The following is a 25,695-nucleotide window of genomic DNA, read 5'->3' on the forward strand; positions in this document are numbered from 1 at the left end:
AAATATTTACACATCAAAACGACAAAGTCTTCAATGACAACGTTTAGATAAATACGAAAGTGGAAACAGTTTTTTGCGATTTAGGATATTTTCTCATTGAAGGGGTAACATTTCATGACATGTTTATCTTTATGTAATGGTTCTTCCAAAATGCAACAAATGATTAAGAGAAGAATGGAATTTGTAAGATGTGACGTTGTGACCGAGACACAACACTGGCCGCAACAACCTCTTGGTAGGGGAGTGATTGGCTCCACACAACGAAGGCATATTGATTTTCAATCAAGGCTTTGAACAACTCTGGCTAACATTTTTAACGAAGGCGAAAGCTAGTATGTTGTAACACATCCACTCGATCAATACACGAGCTTTCTCTTATATCACTGTAAGAAAGAATTGAAATTCTATTATTTGAGAAAAGCATCGCAAAAGCAAATCGAACTGTTTGCAGCCTAATCTTTGTTTAAGAATGGCCACGGCTAGCTGCTTCCACCTCCTGCATCATGGCCGCATTCCTTCATGCACCAGGATTCATCGTGTACTCATTGTCAAGTTCCACGTTCCCCAGGTTTGGGTAGACAGAGACAGGCCTTGACGATCTTGATTGCTGTGTCTTGGACGGTTGCCATGATGCCAAGAAGACACCGGGACCTCTTGACCAGGATCCCAAATGCAATCTCAACCACTCTTCTCTTGTCAGGAACTGATGGGAGGTTTGTTTCACCTGAAGGGGAAGGCATCATCTGCAACAATGAAATGGGGCAATTTACCATAATTGTTTGGAAAAGGTTCTGGGTCTGGGAAACCAATAGTTCTTTCCACCAGAGCTGGCTCCACCGCTGATCGATTGTACAAGAAAATAATCTGTTGGTACCAATGTCAGCACCTGGGAACTTGTAACCCAAGTTTAACACCCAACAAGGCGATGGAAAATAACCCTTGTAATTGTAGAACAGTGTGCTACTGTGTTTGGGGTTTTTTTTATGGCCTCATGCCTGCCAGCAATCGTGCCACAGCAATGATGTAGGTTCCAGCGGTCTCCGATTCTGTCGTCCATGTACACAGTAACAATGGCCCTGCACACTTGTGGCACAAACAAAGAGACCATGTTGTGAGCAAGCCTTAAACTGAAGGAGAGCGAACGGTAACTCACCCCAGGTAGCGCAGGGTGGTAGCCAACTTGAGGCTGGGTGCCACTGATGTCCTCCCTCTGCAACACACAGAAATGTGAAAATAATAGAATGACTAACACATAATCGTAATTTATGTTTAAAATGTTTTTTGCAACAACAAAAGTTTTCAATCACCATATATGCATATAATCTTACTCTGTACTCTTTTCGATTCTTGGGCTAACATGCCGGAGCGATTCGTGGAATATGGGTGACTCCATCCTCATGAAGTTCTTGAAATCACCATGATGCTTCCTCTCTAGCTCTGCCATCAAAGTCTTGAACAGGCTGTATTCGGGACGACGCAAAAGCTAAGGCCGGATCCACCACTTCCGTTGATGCAGCTCTAGTCTTGGTACCTTTCTTCTTCCTGCGACAACGCTGCTAGAATGACATCCTGATGGTGTGGGGCTCTGGCATACTCCATACGGAACCGGGCACAGCAAGTGGAGTGGGTCAGGCAGCCTGATGCTCCTCTACCCATTCGGACCAGTAATTATACCCCGGACCATGCACGTCAAGATTCCCAGAGTCTGAATGATACCTGCTCCATGTTTGTTCAGACTATGGTTGGTCACCTTCCGACTTAGTGTAGTCGTACGGTCTACGAACGGGTACAATCTGAGTATTGATCGATTCCCGGCAGACAGCCTTTCTGTTATCCTCCGGTGACCATACCACACCAGCACACTTGAAACATTCCCTCGTGGTCTGGCAGGTGCCTGTAGGGTCACTGGTGCCACATCCGTTACTGACTCTGAGTTATTTTCTTCCGTTTTGTCCACGATGTGTGAACGGAGTCTTTCCGATGTCAAAAACATACGTCGGGTATCTCTCAATTTTGCTGATTTTCAGTCCAGCCAGGCATCATAAACTAAACTCTCATGGCTAAAATGGATATGTGACCCAGGCATATGACGTCAACAAGTTAACATATGGCTGCGGTATAGGAATGGATTTTTCCGTAAATAAACATGCCTTGTCACTGGTGATTTCTGAACGGACATTGACGAATATTTGGAGTTGTTTGATCCTGATATGTGTACGGTGATCATGCCGCATGAAGCGAATTCTGCAAGCAGCGGTCATACAGCGGAACAGCAAGGACAAGATAGACACACACAGACACACACAGAGATGTTCCTCCTGGGACAATCACATGTCTGTATAGACTGTATACCTTTTGTTGTTTTGTTATGTAGTAGATAATATGTGGTTATACTGTCATGTAGTTGACTATGCATACCATTTGCTTGCATTGTTATGTAGCGTTTGTGTATATTGGAATGTAACTGACTATATATAGTGTTTGGTTATATTGGTATGTAACTGACTATATATCGTGTGTTGTTATATTGTTATCTAGTTGACAATATATAGTGTTTGTTACAGTGGTATGTAGTTGACAGTATATAGTGTTTTGTTATATTGGTAAGTAACTGACTATATATCGTGTTTTCTTATATTGTTATCTAGTTGACAATATATAGTGTTTGTTACAGTGGTATGTAGTTGACTGTATATAGTGTTTGTTACAGTGGCATGTAGTTGACTGTATATAGTGTTTGTTACAGTGGTATGTAGTTGACTGTGTATAGTGTTTGTTACAGTGGCATGTAGTTGAGTGAGTGAGTGAGTTAATATTTAACGTCACATCGGCAATATTTCAGCCATATCGTGACGAGAACATTTTACATTGTAATGGAATATGTATATATTATAAAACCTGTCATCGAAGGACAGTAAAGCAACTAGAGTATCACAGATATATATATGTAAAACTAGTAATTGAATCTAAAACATTTTAACCATAGGGGACAACACAATCTAAAAATGGGCTATAGATCGCTGACAACTGAAGGTAGATCACCATACTAGGGACCATGGGGACTTACAGTACATTTGCTTCCTGCATGGGCCCTAGCTGGATTTATATCATCCCCTCAGCCGTTAGCAATTTAGACATATCTAGCCATACATTAAAATTACAAATATTCTACGATTAAAAACGGAAAGTTGAAATTTACTTTGAATGTTTTGGGACTTACGTACCCTCTCAGGAGGACAATAATTTTACAGTACTTTAACCCCCTCGAGGATACAGCCACTAACAATCTATGTTACTAATTCAAACTTCCAATCATAAAATATTTAGCTATTTACAAATCTGTTAACAAATTTAATTCTTTTTAAAAAGCAATAATTAAATGAGGACTTATGTTAGTAAAAAGATCCTTCATAGTTCGGGATTTGAAATATATATCCCTTGTGATGGAGAACTCAACACAGTCAAGCAAGACATGCTTGACCGTGATTCGTTCATCACAAGGGATACAAAACGGAGGATCCTCACCTTTTAATAGGTACTCATGCGTATATCTAGTGTGGCCAATACGACATCGTCGCATAATGACCTCTTCAAATCTGGACTGACAACCCAAGTAAGTGTAACTGATATAGGGTTTTATTGCATGTAATTTATTGATACCTACTTGGGTGTCCCACTTCTTTTGCATCAGATCACGGATATAAGATCTTATAGCAGCTTTGTAATCAGAGTATGGGATCAGAAGTGGTGTCACAGATTTGTTGAGTGCTGCCTTAGCAGCAAGATCGGCCATTGTATTCCCAGAAATGCCAACGTGGCTGGGTAACCAACAAAAGACGATGTCGCATTGGCCTGTTCCAAGCGCATTATACAATTCAATAATTTCTAATAAAAGTGGATGTTTACAAGAAATATTTTTAATAGCCTGAAGGCAAGAAAGTGAGTCAGAAAAGATGATATATTGTTGATATTTAGGGTGTTTTTTAATATATTTTAAGGCTGTTAATATGGCGTTTGCTTCTGCTGTAAAAATAGAGCTGTTATCTGGTAAACGAGAAGAGATGGTTCTGGATCCAATGACAGTGGCACATGACACCGCGCCACCACCCTTGGATCCATCTGTAAATAAGGATTTATATGTATTATATTTACTTTTTAATTGATGATATTCTTGTATATATTGTAATTCATTAGTTTCTGCTTTTTTAAATGCTGTTAATGTTAGGTCAACTTGTGGCCTAACCAATTGCCAAGGAGGAGAAGAAAGAAGACGGGAAGGAGATATATTTTCCAGCTCAATGCCGGAAGCAGCAATAAATGGCTTAATTCTGAGCCCAAGAGGCGGAACAAGAGAAGGTTTTTTGTTATACAAATCCTCATAACGGGGATGAAAGACACAGTGAAATGCAGGATTAGTCTCGTTAGAATATAATTTCGTAATATATTGTAAAGATAATTTTATACGGCGTTGGTTAAGAGAAGGTTCATCTGCCTCGACGTAAAGACTGTCAACAGGAGAGGTTCTAAAAGACCCAAGACAAAGTCTTAGGCCTTGGTGATGGACAGAATCCAGTAGTTTTAGGTTGCTTTTGCAGGCTCCACCATATACGATGGAGCCATAATCGAGTTTCGAGCGGACCAATGATCGATAGAGGTGGAGGAGGGTAGCTTGATCCCCTCCCAACTTTGAGTTGGAAACAACTTTCAACAAATCGAGTGCTTTCAGGCATTTGGCTTTCAGTGATTTAATATGTGGCAAAAAAGTTAAATGGGAGTCGAAGATTAGACCCAAGAATTTGGCCTCCTTCACAACTTTGATGGGAGTGCCATTTAAAGATAGTTCTGGATCTTTATGCAGTTTATATTTTCTACAAAAGTGTAGACAATTAGTTTTGGATTTGGAAAATTTAAAACTGTTTTCAAGACACCATTTATTTATTTTATTTAAACACAACTGCAATTGCCGTTCAATAGTATGCATATTTTTACCACAACAAGAAATGTTAAAATCATCCACAAAAAGTGATCCATCAATGGAATCGTTTAAAACCTTGGATAAACTGTTAATCTTGATACTAAATAAAGTGACAGACAAAATACTGCCTTGAGGGACACCCTGATCCTGATTGTAATGATCAGACAGGGTTGAACCCACTCGGACTTGAAATTGTCTGTCTTTCAAAAACCGTGATATAAAAAGAGGCAAACGGCCTCTCAAACCAAAGTCATGTAAATCCCTCAAAAAGCCATGCTTCCAGGTCGTATCATAAGCTTTCTCGAGATCAAAGAATATCGATACTGCATGTTGTTTATTTACGATTGCATTTTTAACAAAGGATTCTAATCGTACCAAATGATCAATGGTACTTCGATTTTTCCTGAAACCACATTGAATATTGGTTATAAGGTTGTTGGTTTCAAGATACCAAGTTAATCTATTATTCACCATACGTTCCATGGTTTTACAGACACAGCTAGTTAGAGATATTGGTCTGTAATTAGACGGATCTGTATGATCCTTGCCAGGTTTTGGTATTGAGACTACAATGGCATTACGCCATGAAGGAGGAAATTCTCCAGACGTCCAGATTTGGTCAAATATATCTAAAAGTGTCATCAGACATGGTTCAGGTAAGTGTTTCAGTAGCTGGTAATGTATATTGTCATCACCCGCTGCAGTGTCATGAGCTTGCTCAAGAGCAGTATGTAGCTCATGTAATGAAAACACTTCATTATAATCTTCACCGTTATTGGAGTCGAAATTAAGTTTTGTCTTTTCCTGTTGTTTCTGATATCTCTGAAACTCAGGGACATAATTTGCCGATGATGAATTTTTGGCAAGGGTTTCGCCAATTTTATTTGCAATGTCAGATTTATCAGTTATCAAGTTATCACCATCTTTAAGATGGTGTACAGCTGATTTTGAACCTTTGCCTTTTATTCGCTGAACCATGTTCCAAACCTTAGACATTGGCGTGCGCGAATTAATTTTTGAGACATAATTTCTCCAAGATTGTCGTTTGTTTTGTTTAAAGGTACGACGCGCCTTTGCATTGAGTATTTTAAATTTATTTAAGTTATGGACAGTTGGATGATGTCGGAAATAACGCTCGGCCTTTTTCCTAGCTTTCCTGGCTTGTCTACAATCAGTATTAAACCATGGTTTTCGTACATGTGGTGTCGTAGAGGACTTGGGTATACACTCATCAGCTATTTCATTTAAAACGTCAGAAAAAGTTTGAATGGGATCAGTTATATCACTGAAAAAATCGGGTCGCAATTTCGATTTACAATTATATTGAAATGAAGACCAGTTAGCCTTCGAAAAGTTCCATCTTGTGTACGATGGAGAATCAGATGGAGTTATTTCTGAAAGGATAGTTGGGAAGTGGTCACTTCCACACAGGTCATTATGAACAGACCTATCAAATTCATTCAAGAGGTTAGAATCTGCAACAGATAAATCCAAAGAAGAATAAGTGCCAGTTGCGGGATGCAGATAGGTGCTTGAATCATCATTAAATATGCACAGGTCATTATTGGAAATGAAGTCTTCAATTATTTTACCTTTAGTATTAATGGTAGAACTGCCCCAGAGTGGGTTGTGACCGTTTAGGTCACCCATGAGAACACATGGTTTCGGGAGTTGATCATAGAGTGATTGAAGATCAGTCAGCTGAAGTGTTGATGAAGGTGGAATATACAGAGAGCACAACGTAAATGCTACACCAAGAGTAAGTCGCACTGCAACAGCTTGGAGATTAGTGTTAAGAGTAATAGGGCTGTGAATAACATTCTGTCGTATAAGGATAGTAGAACCTCCAGTAGCTCTATCACCTGGAGGGGAAAAATAATTATAGTCTTCAAACTGGCGTAATTTAAAATGGTCTGTCTGTTTCAGATATGTCTCTTGCAGACAGAACGCTGATGGTGTTAAATCTTGGACAATTAGCTGTATTTCATTAAAATTTGTCCGGAGTCCCCTACAGTTCCACTGCACGATATTGGTAGATAAACCTATCTTTTAGGCGGATTAATTGGGGATCTACCCCCGCACTGTTTTCGAGGGCGACAAGCTATGTGCCCTAGAATGGACGTTTTCGGACACGTCCATGTCCTCAAGTGATCCGTATTTGTTATATAACTGAATTATATTTTCCGACCCTTTTGGGGCTCTGCCACTTTGTTTTTTGAAAGCATCAAGCTTCTGTTTATGTTTGCTTTTAGCAGTTTGCTGAGTATCAGATGACGATTGAGATTGTGAACGTGACTGAGTGAGTGACTTGTGATCTGAAGATGACTCTGCCTGCCTTTCAGATGTACTAGGAAGTGATTCCGTGGTTTGAGATGATATAGCAGGATATAAACACTGTGGACTGTCACTTTTGACCCAAGTCAAGTTTGTTTGACAGCTTGTGGATGATGTAGATACTTTAGGGCTTGATTCAGTTGGTGTTTTGGTTATTGAAGCATAACTTTCTGTAAGTTCAGAGCTCTTTACAAGTTTTTTTGGCATCAGAAAAACTGATGTTCTGGGTGAATTTGATCTTGTTGATCTGCATTTGTTCTTTCCAAATCGGACACTCTTTTGAGAAAGATGAATGTTCTCCTGAACAGTTGGTGCATTTTTTAAAGGTACTTGTACAATCTTCAGTTGTGTGTGTCTTCTTACCACAGTGAGCACACACAACGGACAATGTACAAGTCTTTACACCATGGCCAAACTTCTGGCACTTAAAACATCTGAGCGGATTGGGAATATACAAGTCAACCTGGATGTTGCAGTAACCTGCCTTCAGTGATTTGGGAGCTGTCGGATTAGAAAAGGAAAATAGATAAGTGTTGGTTGGAATAGTTTCATTGTTTTTACGGGTTGAAAAGCGTTTGACGTACAGCACACCTTGGTCTTTCATTTCAGTCACGATATCAAGTTCTGACATGTCAGCAAATAGGCAATCACGGTCTCTGACGATACCTTTGCTTGTATTTAATGTTTTGTGAGCAGAGACAGTAACGGGAACGCCGACGAACGATTCGGTGCTCATCAGGTTGGCTGATTGATGTCGTTTAACACATTCAACGAGCAGCGCACCTGAGCGTAACTTTTTAATGTTCTTAACATCTCCGGCTATACCCTGAATACCCTTAGATATGGCGAAAGGGTTCAACTTTAACGGTGTCTTGTCAACAGTTTCAATCACTACAAAACGTGGCCAAAAGTCAATAGCTTTGGACGGTCTGAGGTCATCGTCAATAGGATCAGTGTCAAGAGGACGTTTGGTTTTCTTTGTTGGGGTTTCATAAGCCATGTTTTAGTTTTGAAATTTCATCATCCGAGCTCCCCACCCACCACGGAGTATCACAAAGGACAATGCTAAAAACAAGTGGGCCTCCAACTTGCAGCACCAAGGATACTCGGATGATATACTCAAGCAGAAAAACTAAAATAATAATTTTTCCACCGGATTGGCCCATGAGCCACCGCCTTCTGCGCATAAGACTCTAGGCAGATTAGAAAATAGAAGTGACTCATTTGGAATTTAAATACATATAACCATGAAGCCAAAACATATGATACATTTTTAAATAGTTTCCGAAATTTGTGCAGCACACTATACATGCACAGGGCTTGGCATGACCAGCCGATTGGTTGAACCGGGCCCATTCAACCACCCGTCTAGGTGAAGTCAGGGCCAAAGTGGTGTGTTGGGCAAAGGAACACTGTTCCTGGAACCAGTGCCCTCAACCACCAGAATCCCTTCCTCCACCGACACAGGGGCGCAACCCACGGCCAACAGGTTGGTGGACCAAATATCCCCCCGGGTCCACAACGGGGGGTTGAAAGGCGCTTAGCGTGACCCAGCACCCACCACGAGGAGGTGGCCTTTCATGGGTGCCGGCATGTAGTTGAATGTATATAGTGTTTGTTACAGTGGTATGTAGTTGACTGTAGATAGTGTTTGTTACAGTGGTATGTAGTTGACTGTATATAGTGTTTGTTACAGTGGTATGCAGTTGACTGTATATAGTGTTTGTTACAGTGGTATGCAGTTGACTGTATATAGTGTTTGGTCTAATCATTATGCAATTAACTGAGTATACAGTTTGGTTATATTGTGGTCGTTCAGTGGCTACGGAGAGAGAGACCAATCTAATGAATTAATATAATGCAAATGTACTTGTATTACACTTTGAAACAAAGGTTTAGCTTTTTTTATTATTTTGTGGTTGTCATTACTTGCCGTGTATCTTATCGCATTCTGTAATGAACGCTAGAAAAAATCTACAATTATAATCGAGTGTATTCTTATAGATCTCAGATCGCCACCAACCATCAAATGTTGAGTTGTGAATTTGAAAGTTCGTTGTAATTTGTATGTTGGAACGAAAGGAAGTGCCCTTCCTCTGCCAGTAATTGCCATCATACATTAATAACTGTGTATTTCATAAAGCTATCTGCAAATATATAAAATGAAACATTGATCTCATTTTACAATAATAGACACATAAAGTCATATACTTTAACTTCAAATGGATGTACAAAAATGGCATATCTCTCGAAACTTTATTGCCATTTGAAGAATATTATGTTTGGTTTGTGAACTGCACATAATCTTAACCCTGGTGTAGAGATACTCAACACATAGGACTGGGATGGCTTCTTCAATAATGGCTCACATAAAAGATGATAAAAGCAAGGAAAAGAAACCTAAACTATCTTTATTTACTTTCACAGAATAAGATAGCATTGAGCTTAAAAGAGGACGTTTAATGATGATACTCCGTCCTTCCTAATGGCACCGACCGCAGCCTTACTGCGTTCTTTGACGCTCTATATTTCCAGTAATTTCGTTTAATTGTGTTTTTAAAGCTGTTCACCGATTTCTTGAAACCTTTGGAAATTGAATCATATCTCTAATCTGTAAAATCATAGTGATTAAATCACAAGCATTGTTAACATTGGTACATTATTGTACATTTGGTATATTATTGGCCGAAGGAAATGACCAGCAGTTTCTACTAATTCATCTGAAATGGTACACAGTTATAAGTCAAATTTGTCAGCAAAAGCTACGATGATGGGTAAATCAGGAACATTGACATCTGTACACTCGTAGACTGAAATTACCCACCAGTACATGAGTGAGTGAGTGGTTTTACGCCGCTTTTAGCCAAATTCCTTCAATATTACGGCAAGGGGCACCAGAAATGGGTTTCATACAATGTCCGTATGTGGAGACTCGAACCCGGTCTTTGAGCCTTTAGCCTACCCAACTGCCTGACACCTTAAAAGGTTTCCTTAAAAAACATATTTGTAACTGCGTGATCAATACAGTTGTAAAATGCCGTGGTATACAGAGTCGCAGTCAATCCATTTTGGATTTTAGATTCATTTGAATCATCGGGAAAAGTGCAGAATCTCACGTACACTTAACCAGAACAAAATGGAGAAAACCATTATGCCCGTTATAGCTGATTCCTCCATTTAAAATCCTCACATCGTTGTTTCAAACCAGTGTAAACTCGAGACGTGTAAATACTGATAGTTTTATATTTTGTGGGACATTCAACGGAAAATGTGAACTGAACAACTCATATGTGGATTATCCACTATTTTCTAAATATTTTCCTAACTTGGAGGGTTCTTTGAACAATGTTAATGTACCAACCAATTTGCATCTCGAAATAAATGACGCTATCTTGTATATCTGTAGCATCAAAATTTGGTAACAGATTTTATGGCAAAATTACCACGTAGGAACAATAACATGTATTGTTAGTAATTGTTAGTAAACTTACCTCTGGATTATGGTAGCCTTATTCCCGTGGATTCACAGAATACATACAGAAAATCAAAAGAAATTTTAACACTTAGGCATAGCCATTCTTAGTGGTATTCCCAATCTACCCCTGAGTTATCTCCCTTGATCCCGACGTCACTGTATTGTAGAACCCTTCATAATTTTTCTAAAAAACAACACATCAATGACATCTTCTAAGAATAAATTCGCGGGGAGGACACAGGGTGGGAACTACTCCCCATAATGCAGAGGTAAGTTTACTAACAATTAGTAACAATACATGTAATTGTTCCTAATTATAACGTAAACATTCCCTCTGGATTATGGTAGCCTGAATCCCAAGAAAGGAAGGAGGGTTACACATGGAAGATACTACCCTCTATACCACTAACTGAGAGTTGATTACTCAACCTCCTAAGAATAACTATGACTTACTCAGAGATAAATAATTTACCTCCAGTTTGGTCAGTAGGAGTGAGGGAATACATTCCCAGAGATGGAGAGACTTCTAATTTCCTATAGTTATGGTTGATGTGATAGATATCATGATTATCCTTATCCGTATTAGTAGGAATTATATAATTCCTGACTCCTTAAATCCGGATTATGCTAGATTCCTATGAATATATCTTGATTCTATTCGAATCCCGAATTGTGTCATTAAACCTAATATTCCTTAAACTTATGACGTCACTTCCAGTAATTATGACGTCACTTCATGCTTGATGACATCACTTCCGCTCTAATGACGTCACTTCCGGTTCCTAGAGATTCCGGTCTTATAACGTCACTTCCGGTCCTATGACGTCACTTCCGGTTAACTATCATTAGACTATAATTGTGTTCAACTCAACCTTAGGTAACCACCTCATAATCATATTTCAACGTGAAGCCATCAACCATAGCTCAGAAGGTAGAACTCTGTCCATATTGTGCTCGGTTCGGTGATATATCTAATGTAAATTCTCTTACCATGTCAACTTGTCCTGCTACATGCTGTTCATTGACCAGTATCCATCCATCATCCTTCCGAGTGGACCTTCAGACAGTCCCAGGCACCATCTCACACTGCGTCATCCTTCCTGAAGATGTAGATGCCGGGTCAAAACACACACACACAAACAAACGGGCAGTCCGGCGGAGGCAAGGTGCTGAGCCGCTACTAAAGGTACTAATGAATGTAAAACTTCAATAGAAGGAGCAACATCCCTGAGGTAAAATTGGATTAAGGTATTTAGAGATTTCAGTTGACAACTAGACACAACTTGTTCTAACGGAACTGACGACCAAGCCACTACGGATGAAGCTAGGGCTCTAATGTCATTTGGGGAGAATTTAAGATCAATTAAGTTTTGATTCTGATCCTATAAGCAAAATATATATTCTTTCTGAGCCATGAAGATATGGTATTCTTGGATATCTTCGAGTCTACATTTGTTTTACATGAAACAAACAGTCTGCGACGATTTCATCTAAACGTCGAAGTACGCTGAATGTACCAGCGCAAGGCACGTAAGGGACACAAAAGTCTAGTCCTATCCGATCTAGAGGTAGAGGTGGGAATATATCCTATGTCCCAAAGGACCACAAGCTGAAGCTTGATTCTTGGCAATGAACTCCGACACAGTTCTAAAAGTTATATGTTTATATCCTTCCGAAAAAGTGATGGATTTACAGTCAATAGCATGTAATTCCGACTCTCTGGAAGCTGTTGCAAAAGCCAAAAGAAAGGCCGTCTTAAATGCCAGATACTTTAGAGAAGCATCCTGCATAGGCTCATAAGGAGATTTTTTGAAGATCGATATCCCTCAATAGTATTATGCTTCAAATGTTTCTGTTCTCTTAGGAACAAGATAAAATCCACTCTCGTCTTCACTGGATGAATCGTCGCCACTTAGCGTCGTACAAGGCAGCTGTGGAAGGTCTAACGGATTCTGAAATAGCTCTTGTAGCTTCAAACGTAAATCCCTGATTCATGAGTGACCTTGAGATAGCTTCCATACGTGTAGCGCAAGTTGCCTGACATTCTTGTGAACTCTGTTGGACAAAGTTTACCGGGGGCGCGGTGGGCGAGCTGGCTAAAGCGCCAGGCTAGAGATCCAGCGAAGTTGAAGGTGCCGGGATCGAGCCAACCTGTGACCGGGTGTAAAAAAAACCTTGGAGTCAACTTTGTGTGCAGACTCTTTCAGCGTTGTCACAACCCCTAGAGTACAGTACACAACCCTGTGCACTTAAAAGAACCCACGAATCCGTTGGTATATGACCAGATGGTGGCCCCATGAATACGTGCAAACACCTAGTTGCGGGTACAGCAACGTGCAGTGAACTTGGACAAAAAACTGTGACTGTGGGTCCGTGTCCACCTAGCTGTGAATTGGATGAGAAAGCCACAATAAAACTCGGTGCACCAAGTGGCAGCAAGAGTTGTATACTCTAGAGATTGACAATACGATGTGACGTTGAGATTGACATCCAGTGATCGAGGGAAACAAATACCAGCACCTTGAGCAAGCACTTGTTGCATGGATATATAAATATCATATAATAATAATTGGGTTGACTGATTAGATTGTGCCACAACGGAAGACGTAGAGGTTTGTCCACCAATAGTTGTAGTAGGGTGGGAAACCAAGGTCTGGCAGGCCATGCTGGTGCCACTAGATAAACTAGACAGTCGTGTTGTTGAATTTTTAACAGGACCTCTGGGATAAGTTTGAACGGAGGAAGCGCATAGGCTATCATCCCCCTCCCATGATATGGATAGGGCGTCGACTGCCCATGCCAATGGAGGCGGTACTGGACTCGTTGGTATACTAAAATTCCTCGAAGTCGCAAATAAATCTGTTTGGAATTTCCCACTTATGTCCTATCAAATCGAATGCCTGTTCCTTGAGAGTCCGTTCGGTCGAGATCACTCTGTCCTGCCGAGATAATGAGTCCACTACGATATTCTGCCGACCTGGAATGTGTCACGCTCTGATTAAACAATGTTTAGCGTCCACTGCTTGATACAGATCCTGAGTGATCCCGAGGAGCTGTTTCCTACCTCCCTGTTTGATGATGTATGCTACTACCATAGAATTTTCCGACACTAACATGAGACTCTTCCCGTACAAGCGATTCCCCAAGCAACGAATTTGCCAAATGTCCATGTGTGCACCACAACCCGTGTTCGAGGCATCTGCATAAAGTGTCAGATCCGGGTAAACGAGGACGCAATGAAACTCCTGGCAACACATTCATGTCCACCGTCCACCATAATATCTCCCTTCGGACTCTGTCTGGACAGGCTACGAGCAGTTCCAAGTCCTCCATCTGAGACTGATTGAGCCAGATCTGTGGGATTCTTAACCTTAGTCTACCTCTTACCGTATAATCCTGGATTGAAGTGAGAGATCCTAGAAGGGACATCCATGAACAAACTGATGCAGCTGGCCTCTGTAACATATTGATTTTCTTGGTTCATATTTCCACCCAATGATCCTGAGGAGTATAAATACAGCCTGCTCTTGAGTCCAAGATTGCTCCAGAAACTTGATTCTCGTAGAAGGGACCAGTTCTGACTTGGTAGGATGAACTATTAGACCCAGATATGTAAACACGTCGATCATAAAGTTGGTTTGTTTCATGAGAACCACTGTCACCACATTCCTTGCCAAGAAATCGTCCAGATAACCGTGTATCGCATTCCTTCGTTGATGAAGAAAGCCAGAATCGGGGAGATTATTTTGTGAACAACAACGGTGCTAGAGATATCCCGAACTGCAGCACCTTGAACTGAAACCTGCAGCCGTTCACCGCAAATCTTAGGTATTTGCAAGATCTTGGATGAATAGGGATATGAAGATACGCATCCTTTAGATCTATGCTTATAAACTTGGAATCCTGACGAATCAAAGTGCGTAGGTTTGCAATTGATTCCATCCTGAACTTTGGCAGTTTCCTAAAAATAGCTTGTTCAACACTTTCAAGTCTATTATCATGCACATTTCATCAGAATTTTTCTTGGGGACTAGGAATACCGGTGAATATTGTTAATATATGTTATAAGTTTCATATTGTCTAAGTATTGGGCCATTCTGCCCCCTACTGGAGATTGTGTCACCGGATTGTGTCCAGTATCATTTCGAGGGACGTTTCCAATTCGTAAGGAAGAGAACACTGAACAGTGAGACTTGAGTCAATATTTCTTGGAAGTTGATCTTGATCCACGAAAAGATCTACCTCCCCTACCTCTACCCCTAGATGAGGATGAGCCTCTAGTAACAGCCACATTTGTAGAACGTGCTCTTGAATCCGAAGCCCGATCAAAGGCAGATCTCTGAAAGTTCTGACTACGACTTGATGAAGATGAAGCAGAACGAGACGTACACTGGAACCTCTTCTAGATCTAGTGTCAGCCCTTCCTCTATGTTTGAATAAAAGAGCCGACGCAAAACGTTGATTCCAGTTCCTCGACGTCAAGGCATCTCTAGCTTCAATAGCCTGTTGACATTGTCCATTAAAGGTGTTATCCGATTCCAAGGGCTGATGCAATAGAAAATCCCTTGAAACATCCGGTAAATTCCTCACTGAATCTAGCCGTTGTATCCGCTCAATAGCTGTAAGTCGTCCCAATATATTCACTTGAGTAGCCATCGCATCGGCTAAGGACTGATACACTACATCCAGAAAAGAATTCGCTAACGCCACCTCTTGAGCAGTCATGGAAATCAAAGTGTCTTTTTTAACTCCCGTATAATCTTGAAACACCAGTGGGAGCAAAGCACGAACTCCCGCAGAAAACCAGTATGAATAAGATAGGGTATCAAACGCCGAACGGGCTGCCGTATCCAGTTCCTTACAATTCTTGAAGTTACAGAATGGTGCATAGTCATGAGAGCCTCTAGCATCCTGTAACTGTTTAAAGTCCTTGTCTAAATTTGGTTGATTGGCTGGGATAACACAGTTCATAGCCTGTTCGTAGTTATAATTCTCCAACACTTTCTTAAGTGATGATGAATGTGGTAATGACAGCCTGGGCATCTGTTCCGGGTAAGGTAACCTGATAATCCGAGGTCCACGGGAATATCTATTTCTTGTTCGTCCGACGGTGGTGGTAGAGTATTAGGATAAAGTCCGTGCAAAAGTTCCAGCTTTTCTTTAAATGACCAGCCCGGTTTAAAATCCTGTGCTGACATGTCCATAGGTTGTACCGTCAACGAGCCTTCTTTCATGGAAAACATGGTTATGAAAAAGGATACACCGATAAATCCTCCTGATCCGTCACATCAGACACTAACGGAATTAAGGGCGGATTGTCCGTGTCAAAATAACCTTGCGGGTCCGTTGCCGTGGCTTCTGAACAGCTAGGCCCATGCAAATCAGACCGCTGGGTTGATACACCATTATCCATAGCAGCCGACCCAGTGGCCTGGCTTGAGCCGGGGTGGGAATCACGTGCTATCTGAGCCGAGTCAGAGCCGTGAAACCCTAGCTGCCTGGTCTCCCCGTGGGAGAAGGTAGCAGGCTTTTTGCAACAGGGAGCAGCCATGGATGACTGGCTCCCAGGGACAAAGGACGCAGGGTGTGTGGCCCGAACCACAGTCACCCCGGATCTGGAGCCGGCTGGGCCGACTCCATCCCCTTCACTTGAAGCCCTTGGCTTCTCTCCCTGAGGGGACTGGCCTCCTACGTACGCCAGGGCGTGATAACCTCTTTTTTCAGCCAGAGTACCCTTGGTTTCCGTAGGAAGGGACTTGGGTTCCCGGCTCTTGTCATCGACCACCAAGCCCCTACGGCTGTCTGCCGTCTTGCTGGGTAAAGCAGGATCTTCCAAATGTTTTGACAGGTGATCAAATGTTTCATCATTCCTCATCTCCATATCCATGGCCGCCAAAAGTTCTGAGAACGCAGCTATATCCAACTGGGGAGAGGTGTTTTATTTAGATCTAGAATGAGACTTCGGTTCAGATTTTATAGATAAAGGCGGAGATCCCTGTTCTTTCTTCGACTAAGAGCATTCTGATGACAATGAAAGTTTACGCCTTCTAACTAAGGAGCGGGATTTGTCCATCAACAACCTTCCGGCATTTCCTGACACAATAAGCATCGATCCGAGATTGAGCAAGGTAAGCCTTTATAACAGGAAGCACACAGAGAGGGGGGGATCAACATCCGCCATGAATTTCTGACATTGTAAACATTTGCTCTGAGCCATACTTGTCAATCAAAAAGGGCGGGAAACTTCAGATCCTAAGTACGTTGGAAATATCTATAATATAGATGCAAAACAGCAATGCGATTGAATATTAAATGGAATGCGATTTGTAACTGGCCTATATATGAAGAATTGAAGACTTGATTTGAAATGAAAATTTCGCTCGAAAATCTCTGCACGTCATGCGTGTGGACCATACAGAAAAATTATGAAGGGTTCTAGGAGAACAATACAGTGACGTTGGGATCAAGGGAGATAACTCAGTGGTAGATTAGTTATACCACTAGAAATGGCTATGAGTGAGTGAGTGAGTGAGTTTAGTTTTACGCCGCACTCAGCAATATTCCAGCTATATGGCGGCGGTCTGCAAATAATCGAATCTGGACCAGACAATCCAGTGATCAACAGCATGAGCATCGATCTGCGCAATTGGGAACCGATGACATGTGTCAACCAAGTCAGCGAAACTGACCACCCGATCCCGTTAGTCACCTCTTACGACAAGATAGTCGCCTTTTTATGGCAAGCACATGGGTTGCTGAAGACCTATTCTACCCCGGATCTTCACGGGTCAGAAATGGCTATGACTTAGTGTTAAAATTTCTTTTGATTTTCTGTATGTATTCTGTGAATCCACAGGAATAAGGCTATCATAATCCAGAGGGAATGTTTACGTTATAATTGGAAAAGTTATGTGCGGTTCTTAGTGACTCCTCAAGGAGTAAGGATAAGGTCCAGTGTAAAAATGTTGGCGGTTCCTCATTATTTCCTGACCTCTAAACAGAACTTTCAGAACGAGCCGAGTTGTTATCATTGTCAGTATGCGACCATGCAGAAGATTTTAATAATTGTCCTGTCAGAATCTCCTGTGGCCTGTGAACAAGGATCTGATTTCCTGAAGGGACAGTAGATAGACCGTTATATTATTTATATACAACAGACGATAAGTTACCGTTCTTACCAGTCTCAGCCTCCCTGCTGTCAAAAACTTTCCTGCTCCAGTGGCACCCGTGAAGAGCCACCTCCTTGTGGTGGGTGCTGGGTAATGCTAAGTGCTCTTCAACCCGCCGTTGTGGACCCGGGGGTATATTTGGTCCACCAACCTGTTTGCCGTGGATTGCGCCCCTGTGTCGGTGGAGGACGGGAGTCTGGTGGTTGAGGGCACTGGGAGCCTGGAACCGTGTTCCTTTTGCCCAACACACCACTTCGCCCCTTACTTCACCTAGACGGGTGGTAGAACTGGCCTGGTTCTATCAATCGGTTTGTCACACCATGCCCTGTGCAAGGATTACATTCTTGTGCACTTATTGTACATTCTTGTGCATTTTTGTAATTGAATGTTTGAATTTCAAATTATATTCTGTATTATATGTTTGCCTAGAGTCCTATGCCAGAAGGCGGTGACTCATGGGCCAATCTGGTGATATGGACTGCTGATTACTGTGTTTGTACAGGAAATTGCCATGGGCCGAACCAGCCTGACATTTCTCCTTTTATTAACAACAGCTTTTCAAGTCCTTATTTCTCGAGTGTGGCATTCCTGTAACCCTGGTGTCATAGGCTGGCTTCCACTACAGCACCGTCCTTGTTGACACTCGACAGCGGGTGGGGAGCAGGGATGCTGAAACTTATTCTTACAACATGGCTTTACCTGCACACTCTGGTTCGTCGAAAACTAACAAACGCCGACAGGTGGATTCTCTTTCCTCTGATGATGATGTCTCATCACAAGTTCCAACTTCTTGGCCAAGATTCATAGTTGTTTCATCTGCTGATGGCAATCCCCTAAACTGAATCCCTTTGCAATATCTAAGGGAATCCAAAGTATCTGCGGGGAAGTGAAAAACGTCAGCCGTCTTTGTTCTGGATCAATCTCGTAGAAAGTGACCGGAGACAACAATCAGTTAGTCTGATGCGTCTTGAGCATTTTGTTAAGATACAAGTTGTTGTTTCTGCTCACAAGTCGCTTAATTCTTGCAAAGGCATTGCGAGAGATCGTGCTCGCTGTTTGTCAGACATGACAGAGGAGGACATAACAGCTGAACTGACATCTCAAGGTGTAACCGCTGTAAAACTGGTTACTTTAACATCGGAGTGGAGGTCTATGTCCCAAATCCACTCTGATGTTACAAGTGTCAACGGTTTGGCCATGGAGCCAAATTTTACACTGGTATGACAAGATGCTTCCGTTGCAGTAGAACTCATGAGGATTCTGTATGCACGGATGAGATTAAATGTGCCAACTGTGATGGTCAGCACTTGTCCTCGTCCAAATCCTGTCCAGTATTTGAGCGCGAAATGAAAATATTAAAACCTAAATGTACCAACAACATCTCTTATACTGAAGCAATAAGGTTACTTTCAGCTCAGTCTCTTCCTTCCACCAAAACTTTTTCCGCTGCTGTGTCCTCAGCTCGTCCGGCTCCACAAACAGCATCGACTCAAACTGACATCTCCTGGGTAAGTGACAATCAGATCAACCATGGCAATACACCAGTATTAACATCTGCCACACAAACAGAAAGTTCATCCACAACTCATACTAAACCATTAGATACAGTGAATGTGAATGAAAATACCAATCAGGGTGACGCCCATTTTTTCCAAAATATGAAAAAAAGCAAATGAGGAGAAGAGCCAGGGCACTCCAGCACTTGGAGGAGCTTTCTCCAAAAAATCCCCCATAGAGGTTCAAAATATGTTTGATCCTCTGGAGATGGAGGTGAGTCCCTCACTTCCAGTTAATGGGAATAAGACTTCCTCCCGTTCTCGATCTCCAGTTCAACCTCCTAAAACGGTTTCATGACCGGCTGCAATATGATTCATTGGAATTGCAGAGGACTGAAGACTAACTTCAATGAAATACAATTACTACTACAAGATCTTCAGCCGTCAGCATTATGTCTCCAGGAGACATATCTTAAAAGTACTGATACCTTTAACTTAAGACAGTACAGTGATTACCATTCCTTTTCCCCTCCAGGGGATAAAGCTACTGGAGGCACTTCTATTTTGGTGCGGCAGGGTATTATTCATAGCCGTGTCCCACTTAATACAAATCTTCAGACTGTTGCTGTTCGTTTAACTCTGCATTGACTCTGAGCAGCTTATATATACCCCCTTCGTATAATATTCGACAATCGGATCTTCAAAATCTATATGATCAGCTTCCGAAGCCATGTGTCATCATGGGTGACTTCAACGGACACAATCCGCTTTAGGGAAGTGTCCACACTAATAATAAAGGTAAAATCATTGAGGAATTCATTTCCGATAATAATTTATGTATTTTCAATGGTGATTCAGCCACTTATCTCCATCCAGCTATGGGAACGTATTCTTCCCTGGATATGTCTCTCGCCGATTCCATCTTGTATAATGAATTTGAATGGACGGTCCATGATGACTTATGTGGAAGTGATCACTTCCCCACTATTCTCAAAACAATCAACCCTGGTGATGATCCACCTTTATCGAGAAGGAACCTTGCCAGGGCTGATTGGTCATTATATGAGACTCTGTGTGTTGAACACTTAAAACATGACCTTTTCAGGAACAGTGAACATCCTATACAGTCGTTTTCTGATGTACCCAATGACATTGCTGACCAAACTATACCCAAGTCCTCTGCAATTCCACATATTCGTAAACCATGGTTTACTAATGAGTGTAAACAGGCCAGAAAGAGTAGGAAGAAAGCTGACAAGTTTTTCCGCAAACATCCTTCTGTCCATAATTTAGATAAAGTTAAAATTTTAAATGCCTAGACTCGACGCACTTTTAAAAAGACTAAGCGTCAGTCTTGGAGGAACTATGTTTCCAAAATCAATTCACGCACACCTATTTCAAAGGTGTGGAACATGATTCAACGAATAAAAGGCAAAGGTTCCAAATCTACTGTCCACCATCTGAAGGATGGTGACAGTTTGTTAACTGATAAGGCTGACAGTGCAAATAAGCTGGGTGAAACTCTTGCCAAACATTCTTCTTCGTCAAACTACGTCCCAGAATTTCAAAAAATATCAGAAACAACAAGAGAAATTTTAACTCAGACAATGGCGAAGACTATAATGAATTATTTTCATTACATGAGCTCCACACTGCCCTTGAGCAAGCTCATGATACTGCAACAGGAGCTGACAATAATCACTATCAGCTCTTGAAGCATTCACCGGAATCATGTTTGGAAACACTTCTAAGTCTTTTTGATTCAATATGGACTTCAGGGAATTTCCAAACTTCCTGGCGCAATGCCATTGTAGTCCCTCTTCCAAAACCTGGCCGGGATCATACTGAACCCTCTAATTATAGACCAGTCTCTTTAACGAGTTGTGTCTGCAAAGCCATGGAAAGAATGGTGAATAATAGATTAACTTGTTATCTTGAAACCAATAACCTGATATCAAATATCCAATGTGGTTTCAGGAAAAATCGTAGTACCACTGATCATTTGGTACGTTTAGAATCCTTTGTTGAAAATGCAATAGTAACTAAACAACATGCAGTATCAATTTTCCTTGATCTCGAGAAAGCTTATGATACGACCTGAAAGCATGGCATTTTAAAGGATTTACATGATTTTGGTTTGAGGGGTCGTTTACCTCTTTTTATATCACAGTTTTTAAGAAACAGGCAATTTCAATTCCGAGTGGGTTCAACCCTGTCTGACCACTATAATCAGCATCAGGGTGTCCCACAAGGCAGTATTTTGTCTGTTTCTTTATTTAATATCAAGATCAACAGTTTATCCAAGGTTTTAAACGATTCAATTGATGGATCATTTTTTGTGGATGATTTTAATAATTCTTGTCGTGGTAAAAATATGCATACTATTGAACGGCAATTGCAGTTGTCTTTAAATATAATAAATAAATGTTGTCTTGAAAACGGCTTTAAATTTTCTAAATCAAAAAACTAATTGTCTACGCTTTTGTAGAAAATATAAGCCTCATAAAGATCCAGAACTATCTTTAAATGGCACTCCCATCAAAGTTGTAAAGGAGGCCAACTTCTTGGGTCTAATTTTTTATTCTCATTTAACCTTCTTGCCACGCATTAAATCTCTTAAAGCTAAATGCCTGAAAGCACTAGATTTGTTAAAGGTTGTTTCAAATTCTAAGTGGGGAGGGGGTCATTGGCACGATCTAAACTTGATTATGGCTCCATCGTATATGGTTAAGATTCTGTCCACCACCAAGGTCTGAGACTTTGTCTTGGGTCATTCAGAACATCTCCTGTTGACAGTCTCTAGACAGTCTTGAGACAGATGAGCCTTCTCTTACCCAACGCTGTATAAAATTATCTTTACAATATATTACCAAACTATATTCTAACGAGTTTAACCCTGCTGTTAATTGTGTCTTTAATCCTCTCTATGAGGATTTGTACACCAAAATAATTTTTTCTCTTGTTCCGCCTCTTGGGCTAAGAATTCAACCATTCATTTCTGCTGGTGGCATTGAGCTTGACAATATAGCTCCTTCCCATCCTTCTTTCTTCTCCTCCTTGGCAATTAGTGAGGCCACAAGTTGACCTCGCCCTGACAAAGTTTAAGAAAGCAGAACCTAATGAATTACAATATAAACAAGAATATAATCAATTAAAAAATAAATATACTACATACAAATCCTTATTTACAGATGGATTCAAGGATGGTGGCGCAGTTGCTTGTGCCACTGTCATTGGATCCAGAACAATATCTTCTCGACTACCAAATAACAGCTCTATTTTCACAGCGGAAGCTAACGGCATATTAACAGCTCTTAAATATATTAATAAACACCGTAAATATAAACAATACATAATCTTTTCCGATTCTCTTTCGTGTCTTCAGGCTATTACAAATCTTTCTTGCAAACATCCACTTTTATTAGAAATTTTGGATTTCCATTATGAGTTGCACACATTATGTTTTGCACACAGTATACATCACTATCTATGTAACTGTATTATTGTTATGGAGCGGCATTGACATGCTTATTTATGCTTTTTTGCCAATCCCGTCATAATAACTTGAAGAAACAGGTTTAAACGGTGGGCAGACAATAAGCCCACTGGGATAAAAAGCCCTCGGACAACAAAACCTAGGCTAAATGCCGCCAGGACAAAACGCCCTTGCAATGTTCAACCCATAGGATAAAACACCCTCGGTGTTTATCTTGAGTTGACAGGTGATAACATGATGTTTTGTAAACAATTCCTCCCACTGCTGATAGTTGTTACAGACTCCTCAGTGACGATGTTGTTATTTTAACAATGGAATGAAGTCTGCTAAATCTTGTTTTCAGAGAACTGGCTTAAATTGGTCACTTCCTCTTATGTTTGATTTCGCTGGGCAGGTACTCATTGTGGTATGTCAATGAACATGGTGTTTATTAAGATGGTCTATTAAGATGGTCAGCGCTATTATTGTTAAAATAAATTACAATACACCCCACAACCACCCCGTACAGATTCACCTATAAATGAAATCATAAATATACACGAACTCCATTCTCAACTTAATGAGAGCCATCAGCGGCACAAACTGGGGTGCCGACAAACACACACTCATCAACATATACAAAACGCTTATACTGCCTAAGTTGGACTACGCCGCCCCGGTTGGACTCGCTCGCCCCCCTACAACCTCCAAAAAATTAACTCTATTCAATATAAAGCACTAAAACTAGCCCTAGGTACGAGGACTGGTACCTCCCTAAACACATTACTTCTACTCTCAGGCACTACTTCATTCAAATAAAGAATCAACCAAACAACACTCACTTACTGGGCTGGGGCCCAACACAACCCACTATTTAAACTCGTTACACATAAGTACAGCAATATAAAGAAATCAACAATTACAAAATTCAAACTAAACCCCCTCCAGAGCTCCATGCCTCACACACCTCTAATAACTATTACATTCACAACAACTTAACGACATACAACACACACCTCCCATTACATTCACGACAAACCCCCACCCACCACAGACACTACCCTGGAAAACATCCTACACCAGCTACCAAAAGACACCAACAAATCCACTATAACAAACATCACAAACAACTACATCAACAACAGCTACCCCACCCACAACCTTTTATATACAGACGCTTCCATCAACTTAAACTCCCCCCCCCCCCATCACAACAAACCTACACTATACAAATCACAGCACAATAAATACCACAGAATTAACAGCCATACTCACTGCACTGCACTTAATCCCCACCCTCCCCCCCATACTAACTTCCTTATCATTTCCGACTCGTTAGACTCTATCAAGCAAATACAAAACAAACATTCAAAATCTCGTCCTGATCTCATACACAATATACCCATACAAACAGACTCACTTAAACGAGCAAACAAAAACATAACAATTCCCTGGACAGCCAGCCATTCCAACATAACAGGCAACGACATAGCTGATACTGCGGCCAAAATAGCAACAACACATAAATCACCAAACATAAACTTCCACACATCCAAAACAGAAATAAAACAACTCATCAAATCAAACATACAACATACCAACTTCCATCACAACATCAATACTAATAAATCAACATGGGTCACATCTATAATAAAATAACCCATAAGAAAAATCCCTACATTCTCAAACATTAAAAATATTGACACGGCTATTAATAGACTTATCACAGGCATCACAAACCTAAACCACACACTTTATAAACAAAACAGACATACAGATGGACTATGTACACATTGCAAAACTCAAGAAAACATAAATCACATACTCATACACTGCCAGCTACAAAAGTCAAATATCAAGCAACTACACAACAGCATTCCCCCCTAAATATCACAGGCACCCATGAAGGGCCACCTCCTCGAGGTGGGTGCTGGGTCACGCTAAGTGCCCTTCAACCCCCCGTTGTGGACCCGGGGGAATATTTGGTCCACCAACCTGTTTGCCGTGGGTTGCGCCCCTGTGTCGGTGGAGGACGGGAGTCTGGTGGTTGAGGGCACTGGTTCCAGGAATAGTGTTCCTTTGCCCAACACACCACTTCGCCCCTTACTTCACCTAGACGGGTGGTAGAACTGGCCCGGTTCTATCAATCGGCTGGTCATGCTAAGCCCTGTACATGTAAATTTTGCTGTACAAATTTTGAAAATTATTTAGAATCATTTTGTCAGGTGTCTCGGCTCTATGATATTATATTTGTATTTTGACTGTACAACTCCAATTTAATATGTTGCCTAGAGTCCTATGTCCAGAAGGCAGTGGCTCATGGGCCAATCTGGTGGAATAATTACTTGTTGATTATTCTGCTTGAGTATATCATCCGGGTATCCTTGGTGCTGCAAGTTGGAAATCCACTTGCGATCAGCATTGTCTTTATGATACTCCGTGGTGGGTGGGGAGCTCGGATGACGAATCAAAATAAACTCAACATGGCTTACGAAACCCCTAACAAAAAAACGAAGCGTCCACTCGATACTGATGACGATGAACAGCGACCCTCAAAATCCGTTGATTACTGCCCACGTTTCCTCGTTCTTGAGACTCTTGATAAAACTCCATTGAAGCTAAATCCGTTTGCAGTATCAAAAGGTATCCAAGGCATAGCAGGTGAAATGAAAAACGTTAAACGCTTGCGTACAGGAGCTCTATTGCTCGAGTGTCACAGAAAGCAGCAAGCAACTAACCTGCTGTCCACAGAGCTGTTTGTCGGAGTTCCG

The 25,695-nt window shown here is 41.2% G+C and overlaps 1 long non-coding RNA gene across 1 annotated transcript; it reads left to right on the top strand.

Annotated features, from left to right (window-relative positions):
• Window positions 1–1,591: 1,591 nt before the first annotated feature.
• On the top strand, window positions 1,592–9,197 carry LOC124269885. Its single transcript, XR_006896637.1, has 3 exons — window positions 1,592–2,764; window positions 7,318–7,319; window positions 8,954–9,197. It is a non-coding gene; the product is annotated as an uncharacterized LOC124269885 (long non-coding RNA).
• Window positions 9,198–25,695: the final 16,498 nt, after the last annotated feature.

This window comes from Haliotis rubra, unplaced genomic scaffold (assembly GCF_003918875.1).
Source record: "Haliotis rubra isolate DU_JTF1 unplaced genomic scaffold, ASM391887v1 Scf1484, whole genome shotgun sequence".
Classification (NCBI taxonomy): Eukaryota; Metazoa; Mollusca; class Gastropoda; order Lepetellida; family Haliotidae; genus Haliotis; species Haliotis rubra.